The 18800-nt window shown below is 38.4% G+C and overlaps 1 long non-coding RNA gene across 1 annotated transcript; it reads left to right on the forward strand.

The window, feature by feature from the left end:
* The first annotated feature begins 11573 nt into the window (after nt 1–11573).
* On the forward strand, nt 11574–17450 carry LOC142036042 (uncharacterized). Its single transcript, XR_012652052.1, has 3 exons — nt 11574–11679; nt 16005–16134; nt 16837–17450. It is a non-coding gene; the product is annotated as an uncharacterized LOC142036042 (long non-coding RNA).
* Nucleotides 17451–18800: the final 1350 nt, after the last annotated feature.

The following is an 18800-nucleotide window of genomic DNA, read 5'->3' on the forward strand; positions in this document are numbered from 1 at the left end:
TTCTGCGAGTCAAATCAGTTAATGTGTCTAGCCAGGAAACAGACTGAAGGCATTACAAAACTTACTGCTTTGTTCTTTTTCCTTTTGCTGTTCAGCTGGAAGGAAGGACTACAATTATTTCTCTTGTAATCACTAGCATTAATTGTGCCTCTAGTGCAGCACCACAGCACTTTAAATGTAAGTTGGTGCTACCATGGTCTGATCTATGGCGAGTCAACTCTGGGACCTAAGCTAGTAGAAAAGTGTTATTTTTGCACAATCAGTTTTCTGGCAGTTAAGCTGTCAAAACTGTTCCCCTGAAGGATCCGACAAATGCCTATGCCAAAACATGTGAGGAAATGGGGCTGTGGCAGAGCTAAATTACATTGACTGAAGTCATTCTGGAGCTGCACCTTCACTGTAGGATTAGCATTGGGCTGGTTCTAACATCTGCAAATAAAAGCATCTTTTATGAATCTATTTACTCTGTGCAACAAGAATGCCCTTGTAGCTGACAATGATTTATGCTCAGACTTCTAGGTTCTTTCCAGCAAGACATAAAGTCAGCAAACAGCTGGAGATGTGTGAGCTAACTCTAACCTAGCTTCTTGGTGTGCTCATAGCAGTGATGTGATAGAAAATAAAAGAACTTGGCATATTAGGAAAATTCAAAATTTCAAAAGAAACCTAGGCCTAAATGACTTTTATGGCCTCAAGGATGAAAGGCATTCAACTTTGCAGTGGCAGCAAAGAAGATTCCAAGAATGGATTAGTGAGGGACTAGTCAAGTTTGAACAGTCTTGGTGCAGTAAACGGGGTCCTTGGGGCACGCGAGGAGTTGTCAGGGGAGTGATACAGGTTAACAGAGCTTCACAAGACTGGAGGAAGAGGTACAGTCCTAGACTCGCAATGAACTATGTAACCACGGAGGAGATGCTTGTGGTCTTGTGACTGAATCGGAGCTCTGGGATTCCCATCTCTACCTTGCTGCCTCTCAACATCTTCCTCCTCCTCCTCCTCCTCTCCAGACCACAGTAGAGGGCTCTTCCCCAGCCCAGCCCCTCATGGGGGGGCCTCCCCTTCTCTCACCCCATCTCCCCTCCCCTCCTATAGCACTCCACCTGTTGGCGCAGCACATCTGGCCCAGGTCTGCTGCGTGTTTCCTCCTCTGGCTCCTGCTGCCACTAACAACGTGTGAGACGTGAGGGGAAGCAAGGACCTCTTCCAGCAGCGCTAAAGCTTGTGATTATATTCAAAACGGCTATTTAACACTTGCTCAGGCAGGTCTGTGCAATGTACGGTTGTATTGGTTTTATGTGGCAAGGTTTTGGTAGTGAGGGGGGTTACAGGGGTGGCTTCTGTAAGAAGCTGCTGGAAGCTTCCCCTGTGTTCGAGAGAGAGCGAGCCCATACCAGCTGGCTCTAAGACGGACCCGCCGCCGGCCAAGGCCGAGCCAATCAGTGATAGTGGTAACGCCTCTGTGATAACATTTTTAAGAAGGAAAAAAAAGTTGGGACAGTGAGAAACAGCCGCCGGAGAGAGGAGTGAGAACATGTAAGAGAAACAAGCCTGCGGACACCAAGGTCAGTGCAGAAGGAGGGGGAGGAGATGCTCCAGGCGCTGGAGCGAAGATTCCCCTGCAGCCCGTGGGGAAGACCCTGGTGAGGCAGGCTGTCCCCCTGCAGTCCAGGGAGGTCCACGGTGGAGCAGATATCCACCTGCAGCCTGTGGAGGACCCCACGCCGGAGCAGGTGGGTTCCCAAAGGAGGCTGTGACCCCGTGGGAACCCCGCGCTAGAGCAGGTTCCTGGCAGGACCTGCGGATCTGCAGAGAGAGGAGCCCGTAGAGCAGGTTTTCTGGCAGGACTTGTGACCCCGTGGGGGACCAGCGCTGGAGCAGTCTGCTCCTGAAGGACTGCACACCGTGGAAAGGACCCACGCTGGAGCAGTTCATGAAGAACTGCAGCCCGTGGGGGACCAGCGCTGGAGCAGTCTGCTCCTGAAGGACTGCACACCGTGGAAAGGACCCACGCTGGAGCAGTTCATGAAGAACTGCAGCCCGTGGGAATGGCCCACGTTGGAGACATTCGTGGAGGACTGTCTCCCGTGGGTGGGACCCCACGCTGGAGCGGGGGAAGAATGTGATGAGCCCTCACCCTGAGGAGGTGAAGCGGCAGAAAATAACGTGTGATGACCGTAAACCCCATCCCTGTCCCCCTTGTGCCGCTGGGGGGGCTTGGTGGAGAAATCCGGGAGTGAAGTTGTGCCCGGGAAGAAGGGAGGGGTGGTGGGAAGGTGTTCTGAGATTTTGTTTTATTTCTCATTACCTTACTCTGGCTGATTTGTAATAAATTGAGCTAATTTTCCCTAAGCTGAGTCTGTTTTGCCCATGACGGTAATTAGTGAATGATCTCTCCTGTCCTTATCTCGACCCACAAGTTTTTGTTATATTTTTCTCTCCCCTGTCCAGCTGAGGATGGGGGAGTGATAGAATGGCTCTGGTGGGCACCTGGCGTCTAGCCAGGGTCAACCCATCACAATGGTGCAACCTATTCGGAGAGGGGTCACACAACATTAGTGGGAGAACAAGAGATAGAGCACAGGCCTCTGGGGTCCCACTTGAGCATGGTCCCTCAAAACCCCTCATGAGGCTCTCCTGCACGCTTCCAAAGGCCTGTGCCACATGTCAACAGCTGCTTAGCCCTGTGAAAGACCTGGGGACAGAAAACAGAACAGTGACCACTGGTTCTGGTGCTGTTGTGTTTACAGCATTCTGGTCTAGTTTGTAAAAGATGTGGGTGCCTGAGCCAGGGGGATTCTTGTAGCCCAAAAGAGCCTTTCCAAGCTTTACATAGAGATGATAGCCTCAACACAAATCACAGAAAAACAGGGGGAAAAACAAAACCAGGCTTGGCTGCCATTGGTTTTTTACTAACACAGTTCGAGTTTCTGCCCAAACTATCTGCTAAAGAAAATACCACAGAAACTTTCTGCATCGCATTTGTGTATCACATCAGTCTGGGCTTCAATCCAAACTATCCACTAAACAAAATACTTGCTGCACAGCATTTGTACATCACAGGTGCCTAACTCCGAAATATTTATGGAACAGATCTTCTCTGTAGTGGAAGGCTAAAAGTTCTTAACACAATTAGTTTCCAGCTGCTCTATTTAATACCTACCTGTTCACCCACAGTTAAATAGACTTATTGCTTTTATTAAAACACTTAGTGCTTTTGGATTTAAATTTTTTTAGTATTTTTCCTTATATTCTTACCTTATATATTAGCATCACTTATTACACGTGTTTGACACAGTTGAGTCTGGAAAGGGCTAAAGAGAAAGAATGGCCAAAAAGTGAATCGTTTAATAACAAGAACTTCAAAGGACTACACAACTACAGAGCATTTAAAATTTTAGAGCCATTTTAAACTTAATATATTGGATTAAATTTTCAGCTTATGTGAAGTTGTATAATTGCTGAAGATAATAGAATGAATGTGAATTTAGCTCATCTAAGGATCAAGATGATAATTATATGATAAAATAACCATTTATTACTTTAGATTTTATGTTGGGTTTTGAATCTGGTTATGTTCTGAAACTGTGAGACTTTCCCCAATTTCAAAATATTTTTGCTTTTATTGCTGTTATATGACAGAATACTGATAGTCGAAGAATGATATTTAAATGAAAACATGCTTTCACATTTGAGGAAATTGTGCAAATTTCCTCATTCAGAAAGCCATGCGTCAGACTAGCAGTTCTTCTGTTCAGAGATGTGACTCCACTGACCTGGCCATCCCTGTGACACCATTTTCTGGTATGACCATTCCAGGAAAGTAAATTATTCTTTCCAGTTTGGTCTTGGAAAGCTAACCACAGAGGAAGCGTTCTCAGTGCTCACAGGCAATATTATTATTGCATTAGTGTTTGTGTATGCAGTTGCACCATTTACACTAGGTATAAGAATTTATTTTCTAAATCCAAATAAAGGAATCTGAGGATTAGTATACCACTTCAGCAGTATTACTATTTTTATTTGGAAAATCATGAAGTTGCTATATGTATTCACTTACATATTCTTAAAAACAATTTAGAAAAGAACTTTTAAGACTTCGGATTTTTTAAATAGAGAAAAATTTGACAAGCATTACAGGCATACTAACCTCTCTGAGTGAACCTTCCCCCTTCCAATATCAGTGGAGAGTTTAAAAAAAAAACCTTGAAATTTATAATTTAAATATTTGAACAACTCTCTCTCTTTGCCACATTTGGTCCCTAAAACAACATTGGACAGGTTCAGCAGCTGAGTAGTGTTTTGTGCAGTTGCTAAGTCCTCCAGTTTTATCTCTACCCCATGTCCACTGTGCTCATTAGACAGTGGCTGCATGTGACCTGCCACACTTAATGCCATTCAGTATTAGAAACACCACCTAACATGCATAGTTATGTCCCAAGCCCCATTTCTACTTCACTTCACTTTTTACCACTATCCCCTCTTTCTTACTATATTCCAAGACTGAGGAGTCAGTGAAATTTTATGTCTTCTCTGCATCTTCTCTCCTCACCATTAGGCAATGAAACATACCAGTTACAGTATAGTCTTCCATGCGTAACAAGTGCCCTTGTAGTGGACTGCATCTTGCAGCAATAGTATACCTACACCGCTTGCAAAATAATTTCCACAAGTACTTCCACAGTCCTTTTCATAGTAGTAACTAAAGCCAGTTGACAGCATTAGTAAAGAAATCATCTTCTAGCATGTATTCCTCACTGCCTGAATTGAAAAGACTCCAGTTAAACAAATTCCTCTGCAAAAGGACTAAGCTCACACTGTCACGTCATCACAAACAAAGCAAGAGCCATTTCCTCTGTGTCCTGCAAGCTTCCTGAAACCTCTTGCAGTTGTTCTCTCTCCCTCATTTCTGAAGTGATGTAATTTTTATACTGATGGCAAATTGCAAGCTGCTAATTCTAAGACTGAAGAACCAATCCATTTTAGTTTCAAATGTTTTCAAGTTATGTTCTGTCTGCTCACCAGGTAACTCCTATGGACATTCTAGGAGAAGATAAGGATGGAAACTTCTCTAAAACACCTGTAACCCCAAGAAAGTTTCAGGAATTTATGAAGATTGGCCATGTAGTGATAGCATCTTTTTCTCTCTTACCTGAGTAAGTTCCTTCTTGGCTGTAGATACAATTCAGCTATTTCATAAAGGATACAAGTATTTGCATTTTGACATTGAAAGCTTCAGACCGAACTTCTGAATTCTTATCACACTTTTTCCTACATGCCTCAGGCCTAGCTGAGTTTGTGGAACTGCACGCACAGTATAGAAATCATATCTCACTCCCTGGTCTGCCCTGCCGTACATTAAAAATAAAGTCAATATTGAAGTACAAACAAGTGGATTGAACAAATATGTGTGTGTACTTCGATTAATTAGCATTCAACTTTAGCCTAAATTATGAGGCTACTGTCTGTCTTCTCCCCATATAACCATTATTTTTAGTTTGGGCTACTCTGGAGAGCTATTCAGAGCAAGATCTGTTCTATCTCCACTGACTGAAAAGGGGGTGAAGTGAAACAAACTCCTAACCTCAGTATTTAAAGTATAAATATAAGCCATGTGACTACCCTCTTATTCTCATAATTGAGGTGAATTCAGCAGTTACTCATATTCCCCCTGTTCCACTTCATTTTCAACACATATTCATTCTTCATTTTTCATTTAAAGTAGCTACCATATTTCAACAGCTATTAAAGATACCCAAATAAGATTGTAAGTGGTCACTGAGTTTTACGTTCTTTATGTTATAGTTACCTTATCAGAAACACCGGCTTTTGACTCCAGAACTGTTGATCTGAGTTTAGGTAATGTATGGCAAGCAAGTTTAAATAAAATATTATGACAAAGTGATAAATCTCTCACACTTTTTAATAGTGTTATCAAATCTACTGGGTCAATAGTCTCACTATGTCTACATAAAATGGTAAATTGACAAGTACTTGCCATTAAGTCCTACCTTAATATTTTGTAAGGTTTTAGAGTAGACAGAAGGGAAAAACAAAAACCCCAGAGGTTTAATTAACCCTGCACCACCAAACCCCCAATATCTTCTGTCATAAAATAGGGCCTATTGGAAACAAACCATAGGATGAAAAAGCCCTGGGATATTAACTAATCACAGAATGGTGATCAGACACTATGGCTGTCAGACTGTTGCCAGTCTGAATGAGATATATGTGACCCTGTGTTGTATCAGAAGAGTTATTTCCAGCAGAGAAGTATTGGTGGCTTTGTGCAAGTCTTCATTTGGGTTATTGGAAAAATACTGGTCACTCATGTTAATGAAAGGAGAATTGAAGGTTCCACAAGTGCAAAAAGGAGCTAGTAGTTTGATAAGGGGAACAGAGATCCCATCTGACAGAAAAACATCAGAGAGCTTAGCTTGTTTAAAGTAACACATGAAGACTCCCAAGCTATGATGTCTGTACATAAGCACACAGAGGAAAAACGAAAATGAGGGAAAAAGCTATTCAGATTAAAACTAAATTTGAGCACAAGAACAAATGAGTGCAAGGCGACTGTCAGTAGTTTTAGGCTGATTCTCAAAGGAATCGTGTAGCTATTAATCACACTTTAGAACAATGCTATAGTGGGAGGAAAAAAAAATTCCTCACAAAAAAGTATTTTACAAAAGATTACATGATTTGGCATCTGCAATAGTGTCAAAATCCCCACAGCTCTTTGTTCTATTTTTTTTATATACATCCCAGTATAACATCAGTATATTCATTGCTAGCTTACAGTCATAGCAATTATACTTACTGTTGCCTTTTTGTCAAAGCTTTTAGGGAAAGCATACATGGGATTAAAATTAAATTCAGAATCAAGGGAAAAGTGGTGTAATAACAAAATCTTATTTGTTAGACTTCTTCCAACATGTGTCTTTAAAGTAAACTTTGGCAGCTATGATCATGTTTAGGCTACATTGAATAATTTTTTGACAGGAAGATACTTGAAGACAAAAAGTAATTCACTAGGTACTGCAGACAAAGGCAACAGTGTAGATTAGGATTTAAATCAACAGCAGGATTAAATTAAGTCCCTTTTTTGTTACAATTGGTCTGGTTAAGTTTCAGATTGCTGCTGCAGAAGTTTATTTCAGGACAAGTTCTGATTACCCCTTTTGACCATCCTTTGTTGTAATTCCAATGATTCAGCAGTCACCTGATTCATTGGTTTTCTCTTTATCTACCACAGAAACAGGCTCTCTCAAGTACCTTAAGGAGAGGTGAGATACTTGGATACTTACTCGCTTGGATATCTTACTAGCTACATGACTAATCTGAAAGTTATTTTACAAAAAAAAAAACAAAAAACAAAAACAAAAACCAAAAACCGAAGTCTTATTCAATCTCCCATGACTATAAAAGGGTGAGGATCACAAAACTCCTGTGATTATTTCGTATATAAGCAGGTATGATTGCTTATATATACATACCACTATGAAACTAGCTAAATAGCATCTACTGTGGTTAATCTGAATTACCAATACAGTAGAAGATGTATAAGAAAGGCAAACAGAAAATAGGCTTTTAAAGTCATAATATGCCCTTATCTTTCCCTGCCATGGAAAAATCATTCTGAAGAAGGGCACACACATGACCAACTATAGCAATTGCAATACTTAAGAGAAAAAAATAACAACACAGAGTAAATGTTACCACTAACTATGGAGATCACTGCCAAAACAAGCAACAAAACACATAATTCTGAAAAAAAGAGAGGGAAAGGGATGGAAAGAAAACTGCACAACAAACCAGCCACCAGGGAATAAAACTTAGACTGAATCTAAGTCAGCAAACTGCAGCCAGACATTCTGGGCTAGACTGTACAATTTACAGAGAGGTCCGTGTTGAGGGTGTGACTCAGCTGCACTTCATCAAGCAATTGTGACTACAAGATCTATTATAGTTGCATAGTCTTTTTGCTGCTGTGAAACTAGTCCTTATTTCTCACCCTCTCCCCCAAGATGAGGAGGGCTGGGGCACAAGGATTTGACAAGTCCTAGTCTGTCTAGAATACATTACTGTTAGCTCACTGGAAGAAAAAATGGTGTTCTTGAGTCCCCACACTATGCGCTTTGCGACATGTCCTTGTGTGAGTCATGAAACAACACTGGAGAGGAACTCTCTATGTGTACTCACCCATACTTATCTCTAAAATGGTCTGTTGCAATTTTCACTGAAGGGCAAGGTAGTATCTATGACCAGATGGTGCACATGCAAACAAGTGTCATTAAGCAATAAATACTATCTTGATAACTTTATTAGTGCCAAGAGCTTTTAATCTCAAGTGGAATGTGTATATTATTATAACAGTACACACCCAGCAATGTCTCACCAAGGTTATGAATCCCAAGCAGCATTACCTTAAGTAAATAAAATGTCTCTTATCTTACTAAGGTGGACCATTTCCTATTGGTCTATTTGTCTTGTTACAGCAGTGAGGTACAAAATCATTCTTTTGTCATACTGCTTTAGTATTTTGTTTCAGGTGATCACCAATTCCTTGGGCTTCAGCCTACCTTGATCCCACTGGGGTCAACTGACTGTGCTTTACTAAATACAAATACATAATTTTTGTTTTCAATTTTATCAACATGCCAAGATTAGAACTTCAGGTGTCACTCAGGATGCAAGTTAGCCTAGATAACATTGAGATTTACCAGAAGTCATCAAAAGCCCTATAAATGCAGTATTAGTTGAAGTTATTTCCTATTAAGGTGAAATGTTTGAAGTTATCACTTAAATTAAGTTTGTGACATTTTACTCAGTGAAGCAAGAAAACTTGTACTGACACGACTGAGCCCTAACCTTTTAACTGTAAGCTGAAGGTGGGGAGTGCTAGTAGATGTCTAAAGGAAGAATATAGGATAGGTGTTCTGTAAGCAGGAGAAAAAAAAAAGTGAGAAGCAGTGTAGATCTGGAGCTAAGAATATTTACCACTGATATGCAGTACTGCAGCATGACATAGTGGTAGGAATGGTCAGCTGACAGTGTGTACTACCTGGGAACAATATGGTTAGGTTCCTTAGTGTACAGCTTAGTCACAAATGCCCCCCAGAACACTGCTTTTGTCAAATAAAGGGCTTTCAGGAATTACAACAGATGTCCTCAAGGAGAAGTATGACTGACATCAGAGTTAAAATTAGCACTATGTGATGACCAGAGAAAAACAAAGTAATAAAGATACTTAAAAATAATAAATCCCTAAAATGGTAGTGGGATTACTTGGAGATGTCTACGGAAGTACTAGCAAAAATAAAGGAGAGATATTTAAGAAAATGATTACTGGGTAAATATTATAAGATGTTTTAATCTAAAGTAGAAGCCTAATGAAATCCTATAGGCAGGAGCAATTATGTTTTTATAGAGGCATGGACTACATTACCTGAAAGACATAAAAGCTAGAGAAAAATCTATGACTTCATACAGTTATTGTGGGACAAGTACAGGAAGAATTATTCTCTGGCCTACTAACAGGCCAAAATATTGCCTACTGGCAGGGAGAACTGTGAAAGGATTTTGTATATAGCTGAAAATCAAGTAACAAAACAGCATCTTTTCCGTTTCACACAGTTTTGATACAAAGAGAGGAAAAATTCCTAGTTGTTTGTGACTGAAATCTTTATATATTACTGTTATAGCAGACCTGTACTGAGAAAGAATAGTTCTTGAAAATCATTGTTTTACAAAAGCATAATGGTAAGCACAAAGATTACTATATAAGTGCAGTGATCTTAGCCTGTGTCAAACCTAATATTTTTCTGTGACATTGCAGCTCTAGGACAGATTAACATGGTTTGTCATTTAGATACCTAGCATTTTTCTGTATCTCATGCTTCAGCAGAGCCAGTGCTTCTATAAATTAGCCATCAGATATAACTCCTATTATTTCTTAAGCAAAACACATTTCAGATTCTGCAGAGATCAGAATCCCTCCTGCCCCTTTCCAAAGTAAGCCAAAAGAGCAATAATACAGCTGATCATAGAGTCCCACTGACTGACCTGGTTTGCCATGAATTATAAAGTCTAAACTGCTTAAGGTCCCTTTTAAATACACTGCTTCCTTCTGAGTTTTTGAAGTATTCTCAGCTTACAAAATGTAAGCTTCCCTTTGTATCCCTTACAAAACATGGAATGATTCTTCTCTTAGAAGCTTGTTTGGGACAGGCAAAGAGATCAGCTTCTGGCTGCCCTTCTACCAAATAAGCCCAAACAAACAAACCCAAACAGCCCTACTTTGTACTCACCCCTTACCATGTTTTATCTGTCTCACAGGACAACCATTTGCACAACTGAACTGCTGATAACACCAATGATATTTTCTCTAATTGAAGCCTACTGACACGCATTTATCTTCCGTTGCGATAACTGAATTTATCAAGCTTCTCCTCTAAGAAGCATTAGTAGCAACAGCTGGTCTTGCTGACTCTTGGGGCAGCAGCTGACATAGAAGGTTCTTTTCCTACAATGCTATTAGCTTTCCTCCAAATTGAAAGAACTTCTTTCTCCTTTGTTTGGCCAGAGTGTGGTTTGCTAATCCATGCCAGTGTCTGTAGATTGATTAGCTCAAAACCTTGGAAATCTGAGCAGCAAGATTTTACATCTAACCTGGTCTCCATGGCCTCACACAGGCCCAACTTTTACCAGTAAAATCCTTTCTGTATGGAAGACTAATAACATTGCTTCAGAACCTTGTCTATCTGATGACATTACAGTCTCTGCTAAAGATAGATTACTTCTTAAAGAAGTAATCTAAGTTTGACAAATATTTAATATATCTAGTATTTAACAAATAATTCATTATTTACCATAAGATATATTGGGCTGACTGTAACTTAGTACATGATGATGCATTTAAAAAAAATCACAACACCCTGAAATTCTTATTGCACATCTGTCAAGAATTCCTGCTTTAGGTAAATAATTCCATTTCAGTGGTCATTAGGCATGCAGCTAACTCTACAGCAGAAAACTGAAATAAGTGGGGTAAATCTATGACACAAGCCTATGATCTAGAATTACAAACATGGCATACTGGTCATCTCCTTTCCGTTAGTAAATAATTGAAACTTCTTTACAAAGCTGATCCTTTAAAACAACAGTGAGCCTTAGTGTAAAAGCTGCTACTGGAGGAAACATTGTTCTGTCAGGAACAGCAACCTTTGGCTATAAGCATCTCTTGTTCCAGTTCCTTGGGAGGCCTCGTTAGCCGATTTTTAATGTTCCTAGAAAAAGACAAATTAAGACTTCTTAAAATCCTTTTCTGCTGTGTATAGCTTTCTTGGCAAAAGACCAATTGATCCTGGTCTGACTACGTTCCACTGATCGGAACATATTTATAGTATGGCAAGTATTTGGCCCAGATGTCACGGGATTTTTTAGGATGCAGCCAAGAGTGCTGTACAATCATTATGCACATTCTGTAATGACAGAAAAATAAATGGGAGTTATGGGCTATGCCTTTATTCTCATATTGTAGGTAATATTGGCACTTAAGATTTTTTGTATGTTACAGATAAACATAAAGTCTGAAGAGTACTGTAAATGCAATTAAAATATTTATGTAGAGGACACAAATCTCAAGCTTTGACTGCACTAAAAATTACTTCATGGATGATAGTGGTAAGTAAAATTCCTTTCATTAAAAAAATCATTTAAATTTTAATCAGCACCCGTGTCTATCTTCTTTATCCCGTCAATAAAAATACTTATATATATTAAGTTTATATTTTTTTGTTTTGCATGCCTATTGCTCTATTTCTCTGTACTTACAGTGGGCTATTAAAAACATAACTACTGATGTAATTGTAAATTTTTGAGTCATGTACAGATTAGATAAAGCCACTTATAAATCTAAAGTAGCTGCAGTGCCAACTCAACTTATTTCACAAGTTTCTTGCTTGCCACCTCCCCCATCCCTCCCCAAATGAAATCATAGTTCTAAGGCCTCAACATCTTTCCGTGGCTGTTCACGCATATGCTGAAATAATCTTCACTACAGTCTTTCTGCAGAAAGACATTTGCATTGTTAAACATCTTTACATTGAAAATACCATTTGTTTTTCTAGTATGAATCAGAGAAAGTGATTTACAAAATATCAGCAGGGAGCAAAGTTAAAGGAACAAGAAAACAAGTTTTATCCTCTGGCTACCACAAATAATAAAGAAATACCAGAAATATATGCATCAAAAGATGCAAAACAGAATTATAGTTGTCAGTTAGACTGGACTAAAAAAAGAAGGAAAAAAAAAAAAGAAAAAAGTAGAATGTTGTACAGATACTTTTTTTTTTTTGTAGAATAAGTAAGACCTGGATTGTAACACCTGAATTAACTCATTTCAAAAAAAAGCAGATTTGTGATTACTGGCACAAGTGCAATTTTAAAGATTATTTGCTAACAAGGAGAAAACATTCAAATCAAATGCCTGAACAACTTTTTACAGGCTTTTTTCATCATGGTTCAGCTAATATTAAGTCCCCTTAGGGAGTTAATTTATGTATGAAATCAAGGTATATAATTCTATGGCATAATCAGACAAGTTTATCTCTAGTACAACCTCCATTTGCATCAATAATTTTCTCTAGTATTGCTTTCCATCCTGACCAATCACACAAAGCACTTAGACCCAAGGTGAGCATTCAACTGCACCAATAACTTCTTTCCTTCCAATTCACATCTTTGCTACCTCACATATCTTAGATTTATAGTTATTAACGGTTGTACTTTTAATCCAAATCTATAAAATTATAACTGTAAATAATTGTATATTATTTCAAAAAATCTCCAATGGATTTTCTACAGATATCAATACTGGTTTCTTTTGGCACTGAATTGATTTTTTTATTTTTTATAAATATATTAAAACTGAAAACAATCCTGTGAAATGCTTCTAGAAATTAACATTTAGAATAGACATACAAGAATAACATTACTTAATTTAAAGCCCCAGTAGCTCTTTTTATGCAATTTTGTTCAGCCAATACAAGAACTAAATCCGGCTTCCCACTACTTGTCTGTAACATGAAAGATGATCAATGCTAGGCTTCTAGCTAAAGTGAAAGTTAGAAAAATGACACTGTGGGCAGACAAAAGGGAAAGTTTAATTTGAGGAAGTTTTAGTGACCTTTCAGCTGATGGTATAAAATTACAGTGCTTGATCATTGAAAACTGCTGGTAAGTTCCAGAAATGGATTGAATTCTCCTCTTGTCTAATTCACCTGTACAGCCATTTATTAAGCTATTTACTACCTCACTGACGTGTATCATCTTGATCTAGTAATAGCCATAGTATAAGCTGTATATTGGATGCTCTGTTAAAATCTTCAGCCATTGGAAGAGCTATTGGCTATTAACAGGTTAGTTCATTATTAGTAGTATTTCCTTTTATTAACTTATTGTACTTTTAGTATCTTATCCTATTTGCTGCTTGTGGTACAGCTTAGGAATCCTGATCATGTATCAAGAATCATAAGGCCCATCTCATTGTATAATATTACATATCTGCAAATACAGAAGAATTAGGATTCTTACTCTGTAATTGAGAGTGAACTTTAAAAGCACTTACTAAAGTACTAATGTTTAGCTCAGTCACTTTCTCGCCCACAACAGAAGCCCTCTCCTGATGGTTGTGGGAGAAAAGCCAACATTGCTCCTTTTGTTTTACAGATCTTCATGTGACTGTGACTGGTTATTCATGGGAACGTATTTCAAACTACATATTTGTGTAATGGAAGAACTTCATTATCCTTGCAAACACTCTAAAGCATAGCATTATTATCTCTGCCTCATAAAGAGGTGGAAAATACTTGCTTGTGAGATCACAAAGGCTTCCTGTGAGCTTCATCAACTTTCACAGACTTCAGACTAAGCCGCTCATTAGATGATACTAAAAAAAACCCAGTTACAGAGAACCATGCTGATACAAAGACATCTGGAATTTTAGCATTACACCAGATAAAAAAGTACTTTGGGGAACCACCTCTCTTTATAATGAGGTAACATCCCACTGATTTCAATATCTCCCTGTTTTGCACATCTTTTATACTCTTCCTCTCCCCTATACTTTCCCCATTCTGAAAATTTCAGATATCTGATCCCTTACAAAAAGAGAAGTTTCACTTCTCTCTGTCTGACAGATCTAAAAGGCTTGGAAGAGGTCATCATGGTTTATCCCGTTATGTGGAAGCTGACAGGAAACTGAAAATGCTATTTATGGCTCCAAATGCACTTAAACTTACTGTGCAAGCTACTAATTTCATTCTAGGTGTGGGAAAGTGATGGAGATGCCAGTGCATCCTTAAATAGGCCAAGATACATTCTGCATCGCAGTCTTCAAATAAGCAACGTCAGGCAGTGTTATTGGGGTGACAGTGTAATACATGCCTCTTGTAACATGAATTATAGACACCTCTTTAATGTGGGAGAGGTTCTGTATCACCGGTTTCACCACTTACTCCTGAACTCAAGCCCAGCTCTGGAGAAGAACAGACATTTTTATAATGATTGTCAGCAATATTTCTTTAAGAATAAAAGGCTCTAAAATGTTAAGGTATTCACTAGCCACTGCATGAATTTTCTGCTCACCCTCCCTCCCTGCCCCCCTCCTTTTTTTATTTTTTTGAAATGCAGTGAAGAAGAAAGCAACCTCCAGGCACTAGCCCCCTGGAGCGGGGCGGGGGGAGGGGGGGGGAATGGACTACTGTCCCCTCCCATCAGCTGGACCTAAAGAGCTATACAAACTTGAATCAACTTCCTCAAGAAATGAATGAGAAAAGGAAAATAAGAGGTATTGCCAGTTTACAGAAAAGTGATTCTGACAAAAATTATGACCCAAAGATACATAAAATTGTCATCCCAGATTCTTCCTCCCCAGATTTAAGTGTTAGATTATGCTACCTTTCAATATATGAAGTTAGTAAACATAGCAGAAACAAATAGAAGACTAAGGAGCATATTGGAAAACTGGAATGTGGAAATGGTGTTTAAATTCCTAATTTGTAACAAGGTCTTCTTTACAGCTTTTTCACATAGAAAATTTTCTCAATACCTGATTTAAGTTCACAAAACTCCCCTGTCTACTTGACTACTACTAGAAAATTCAAAATATCAAAACAAAGTCAAAAAATAATGTATTCTAAATACTGAATATAAAAGTGCAGCCATGAAGTGTGATGGAAAGCATATACAGACAGTTCGCAAGTAGCTACAAAATTCCAGTCAGTAATAACTCCCAAAATCTAAGTACATGCACAGTAAATTGCTACAAACCTTCAGTCTGGTCACTTCAAGGCAGAGGAGACATGTACAAGAAGAAAAGAATGCAAATTTCTGGCTGAGACTCTAGCCTTTTGGAAAGGAAGAGGTCTTCTTTTCCCCTCCCTGTCCTCGCCACCTTTATGTATTACTGCTGAACTGTGGAAGGGAACCATGCTCATTCTCATTCTTAAGGTACTAATTGGCAAAGTAAATGAGATTTACTACTGTTCCAAGTGGTCGTGATTCCTGTTACATGAAATGTTGTTTGACAGTTAGAGCCTCAGAGTGATACATGTCAGGTGTTTTCCCATCAGTGGCTGAAAATCATTAATGGAGTTTTGTAGACGCACACATGCTTTTATAAACAAAAATTTAGAAGAAATTTTGAAAACTTACTCCAGTGGGTCCTTTAAAGAAAGATTTGGAGTCAAGAAGTGTATCTGGAGAAAAATAAAAGCTGTCTGAAGCAAAAGCAGACTGAAATGTTGTAGAAAATATAAAATGAGAAAGGAAAAAGAAAAAAAGAGAATGGTACAGGCATTATTGTGTTCTCAATGTGAATGTACAACCTCATGTGGGTTAAAGTCATGCAGTAGAAAATTTGGTATAATCGCTAAGGAAAGTTCAGGTAAGCAGGCTGCTAACTGGAGGAATCTGTGGATTTAAAGCTAAGACAATCTTTTTCACCAGGGTGCAGAAAACAATAGACCTCATCCTGGGCTAGAGGAGCCTGCGTGCCTGCCTTCCTGTTGATGGTGGACAGCTGACTGAGCTTGATGACCTCAGCCCCGACCTCTTTTCTGACTTGTCTTGCCTGCAGGTGGAATGCTCACTTCCAGTTTCTATTCTAAATAAATGTAAGATTGTAGATAGGGACTTCAGGAAATCACAGTCCTGAAAATGAACAAAGTCAGCAACACCTGGGTCAGATCGACCATTCAATTCGCAAACAGGATGCTCACTTAACTACTTGTTCAGTTTGAATGCCATTCCTTAAAAAAGATTCCTAGAAAATCTAAAAGCCCAAATGCTCAACAGCAAGGGAAAACATTATGTTCATTTTAATAGGAGTCATGCTTCCTACAGAGGCTTGCTATAATGGAAAAAAGTGTCCCTGCTGCAGTCATGTAATGTTATTAAAATTAGTTAATATTAAAAAATATGTAAGAATTAATTATTTGAACTGTTTGTACTCTTAAATTACTTGCATGTTTTTCAAATTAATGTTTTGGTTTGGGTGCGGGGGGGCAGATAAATTCCCTAGTGGAAATTCCCAGTGATGGTATCAGCTGTGTTCTCTATTGCATATTAAGTCAGTTTATTCTTCAAAACTATATGGTATAATAATGGCAGAATTAATTGGTTGAGTTTTGCAAGTTGTATCACATGACAATTTTCTAGCCTTTAAATATTAATAGACTTGGCCCAGAAATTTAAAAACAAAATTTGTCTCAAAACGAAGAATTCTTAGCAAAAGAACTTCTGAAATATGACTGTTTTCCCTGTATCCTTTGTCTCGTAGGTACAGAAGTATTCAGTCATGAGCTCAGCTTCCGGGTTTTGAAGACACTGTGCTAAAGACACTGTTAATAGATCATAAGTCTGGAGAAGAGTGAAAGAACAAAACCAGTGAGATAAATACACTGAGATGAACCATATCTTTAAAAGCGTTTTCTTAGTTTGTTTTTATTAAATCAGAAGTCAAGTAATCTGGGGGAAGCTCTTAGTTTAATACACAGCGCTGCAAAAAGGAGAATGACTAGTTTATTCTTGACAGTCTTCAGCTATGTCGATTATGCCACTGTTGGAGATATTCTTGTGAATTTATGCCTTCAAATTTTATCACTTTATTTTTGTGTCTGGAAATACCCATATAAATCATGATGTACTTCATGAGGAATTGTCCTTTTTTGTCTTTTAAAAATTTCCTTTTTAAGAAAAGAGAACAAGGATGTGACTAGTAGTTGTAAACAGAAGTAAAAATAAGGAAGGAATAAAATCACGCAGCAAATAAGCAACTGTCACAAATACAATAAATGTAATAAAATTCCAATGACTTCATGACCTGCTTCTGTTCCTCCTCACACAAGAGCAGAAAAAAAAAAAAAATAGTCCAAACTGAATCAGCTAGATTTACTTTTTTACTGATTTACACAGGCATTAGTAAAACCAGGCCCATTTCTTCTTTGCCTCACATCTTCTATAGCCATTTACACATTAAAAAGTGGGTGTATGACACTACAGAATCAAAATTATAAATTTCATATGCAAAACTTAGTAATAGGCAGTTTGCATAAGCACTAGTGTTTCTGAGAGCATGTTGATCACAAGAGGGAATGGTAACAGGCATTTAACATAGATGAGTTTAAATTAGGATCCAGCATTGCATTAGGACATGACAAAGAGTGTCCTAATGTGCTGAAAAACTACAATCTCCAAACTTCCCTCTTTCTGGTGTCATGTCCTCTGCTTCTTCAGAAATCCTGTATCTGTCACTCTCATAGACTTTTCACCTGCTGCTGCACATGAAGAAACATATCAAGCAACATTTCTGCTCCAAAAAAAGCACAAAAAGGAAAAGTTCAGTTGGTCTCAAACAGAGACCAAATGGAAAGCAAGAAAATCAGAGTTTTGAAACAAAAATGGAGCACACAGTTGTGGTGTTGATTACTAGTGTTGGCTAGAGACTGAGAACAATAAAGCGAGATCATTTTATTCTTCAAATACATTAAAATATGTGCTGTAGAATTTCAGAGTATCAATATCAGAACTTTTCAAATTGTTGTTTTGCACAAAGCTCATCTGCACAAAGCTGAAAATGGCATTTAGCAATATCTCATTGCTATCTATGTTAATATAGGTACCCACTTGGGAAATAGAAAAGAGCTGGTCCTTGGACCAAGTTCTACCACAAATTAAATGCAGACTCATAGTTAAGCCCATATTAAATGAGACCTAAAGATTCCTTCCTTTTTACGAGTAGCAGTGCATCCTTACTGGTAGTGGCAAAAGTGAAAATGCACAGGTGGATGCATGCATTTTTATCACATCACAGAGACACATTAGACAACATGAGGTTCAGAAAGTCTGCAACACACAGTCTGTGCTGTATGGCCATACCCTGTCACCCCACAATGGTTAACAGTTGGGAGTGTAGATATTTCATACCTGGAAATTACCATGCTCTAAGAATTTAACTGTGGATATAAGTAGGAAAGATTCGTTTGCAACTTTAAACCTGAATTGCTGTGGTATCCACTGAGAGGGCTGTCAGAAGATATCATTAGCTGATGATTCCTTTGCAGAGAGGAACTGGTCTTAAGAAGAAAACAAAATCCATACATGCGAGTCTAAATCTCATATACCTTGAACCTGATTTTTTTCTCCTTTCCATCATCAAATTAATTCCATAAAGTTTAAGCTGTCATATAGCCAGTGTAAGCAAGATTAGAATACGTGTCCTTTTAATAGAGTTGCACAACTGCA

The sequence above is a fragment of the Buteo buteo genome, chromosome 10 (genome assembly GCF_964188355.1).
Source record: "Buteo buteo chromosome 10, bButBut1.hap1.1, whole genome shotgun sequence".
Lineage (NCBI taxonomy): Eukaryota > Metazoa > Chordata > Aves > Accipitriformes > Accipitridae > Buteo > Buteo buteo.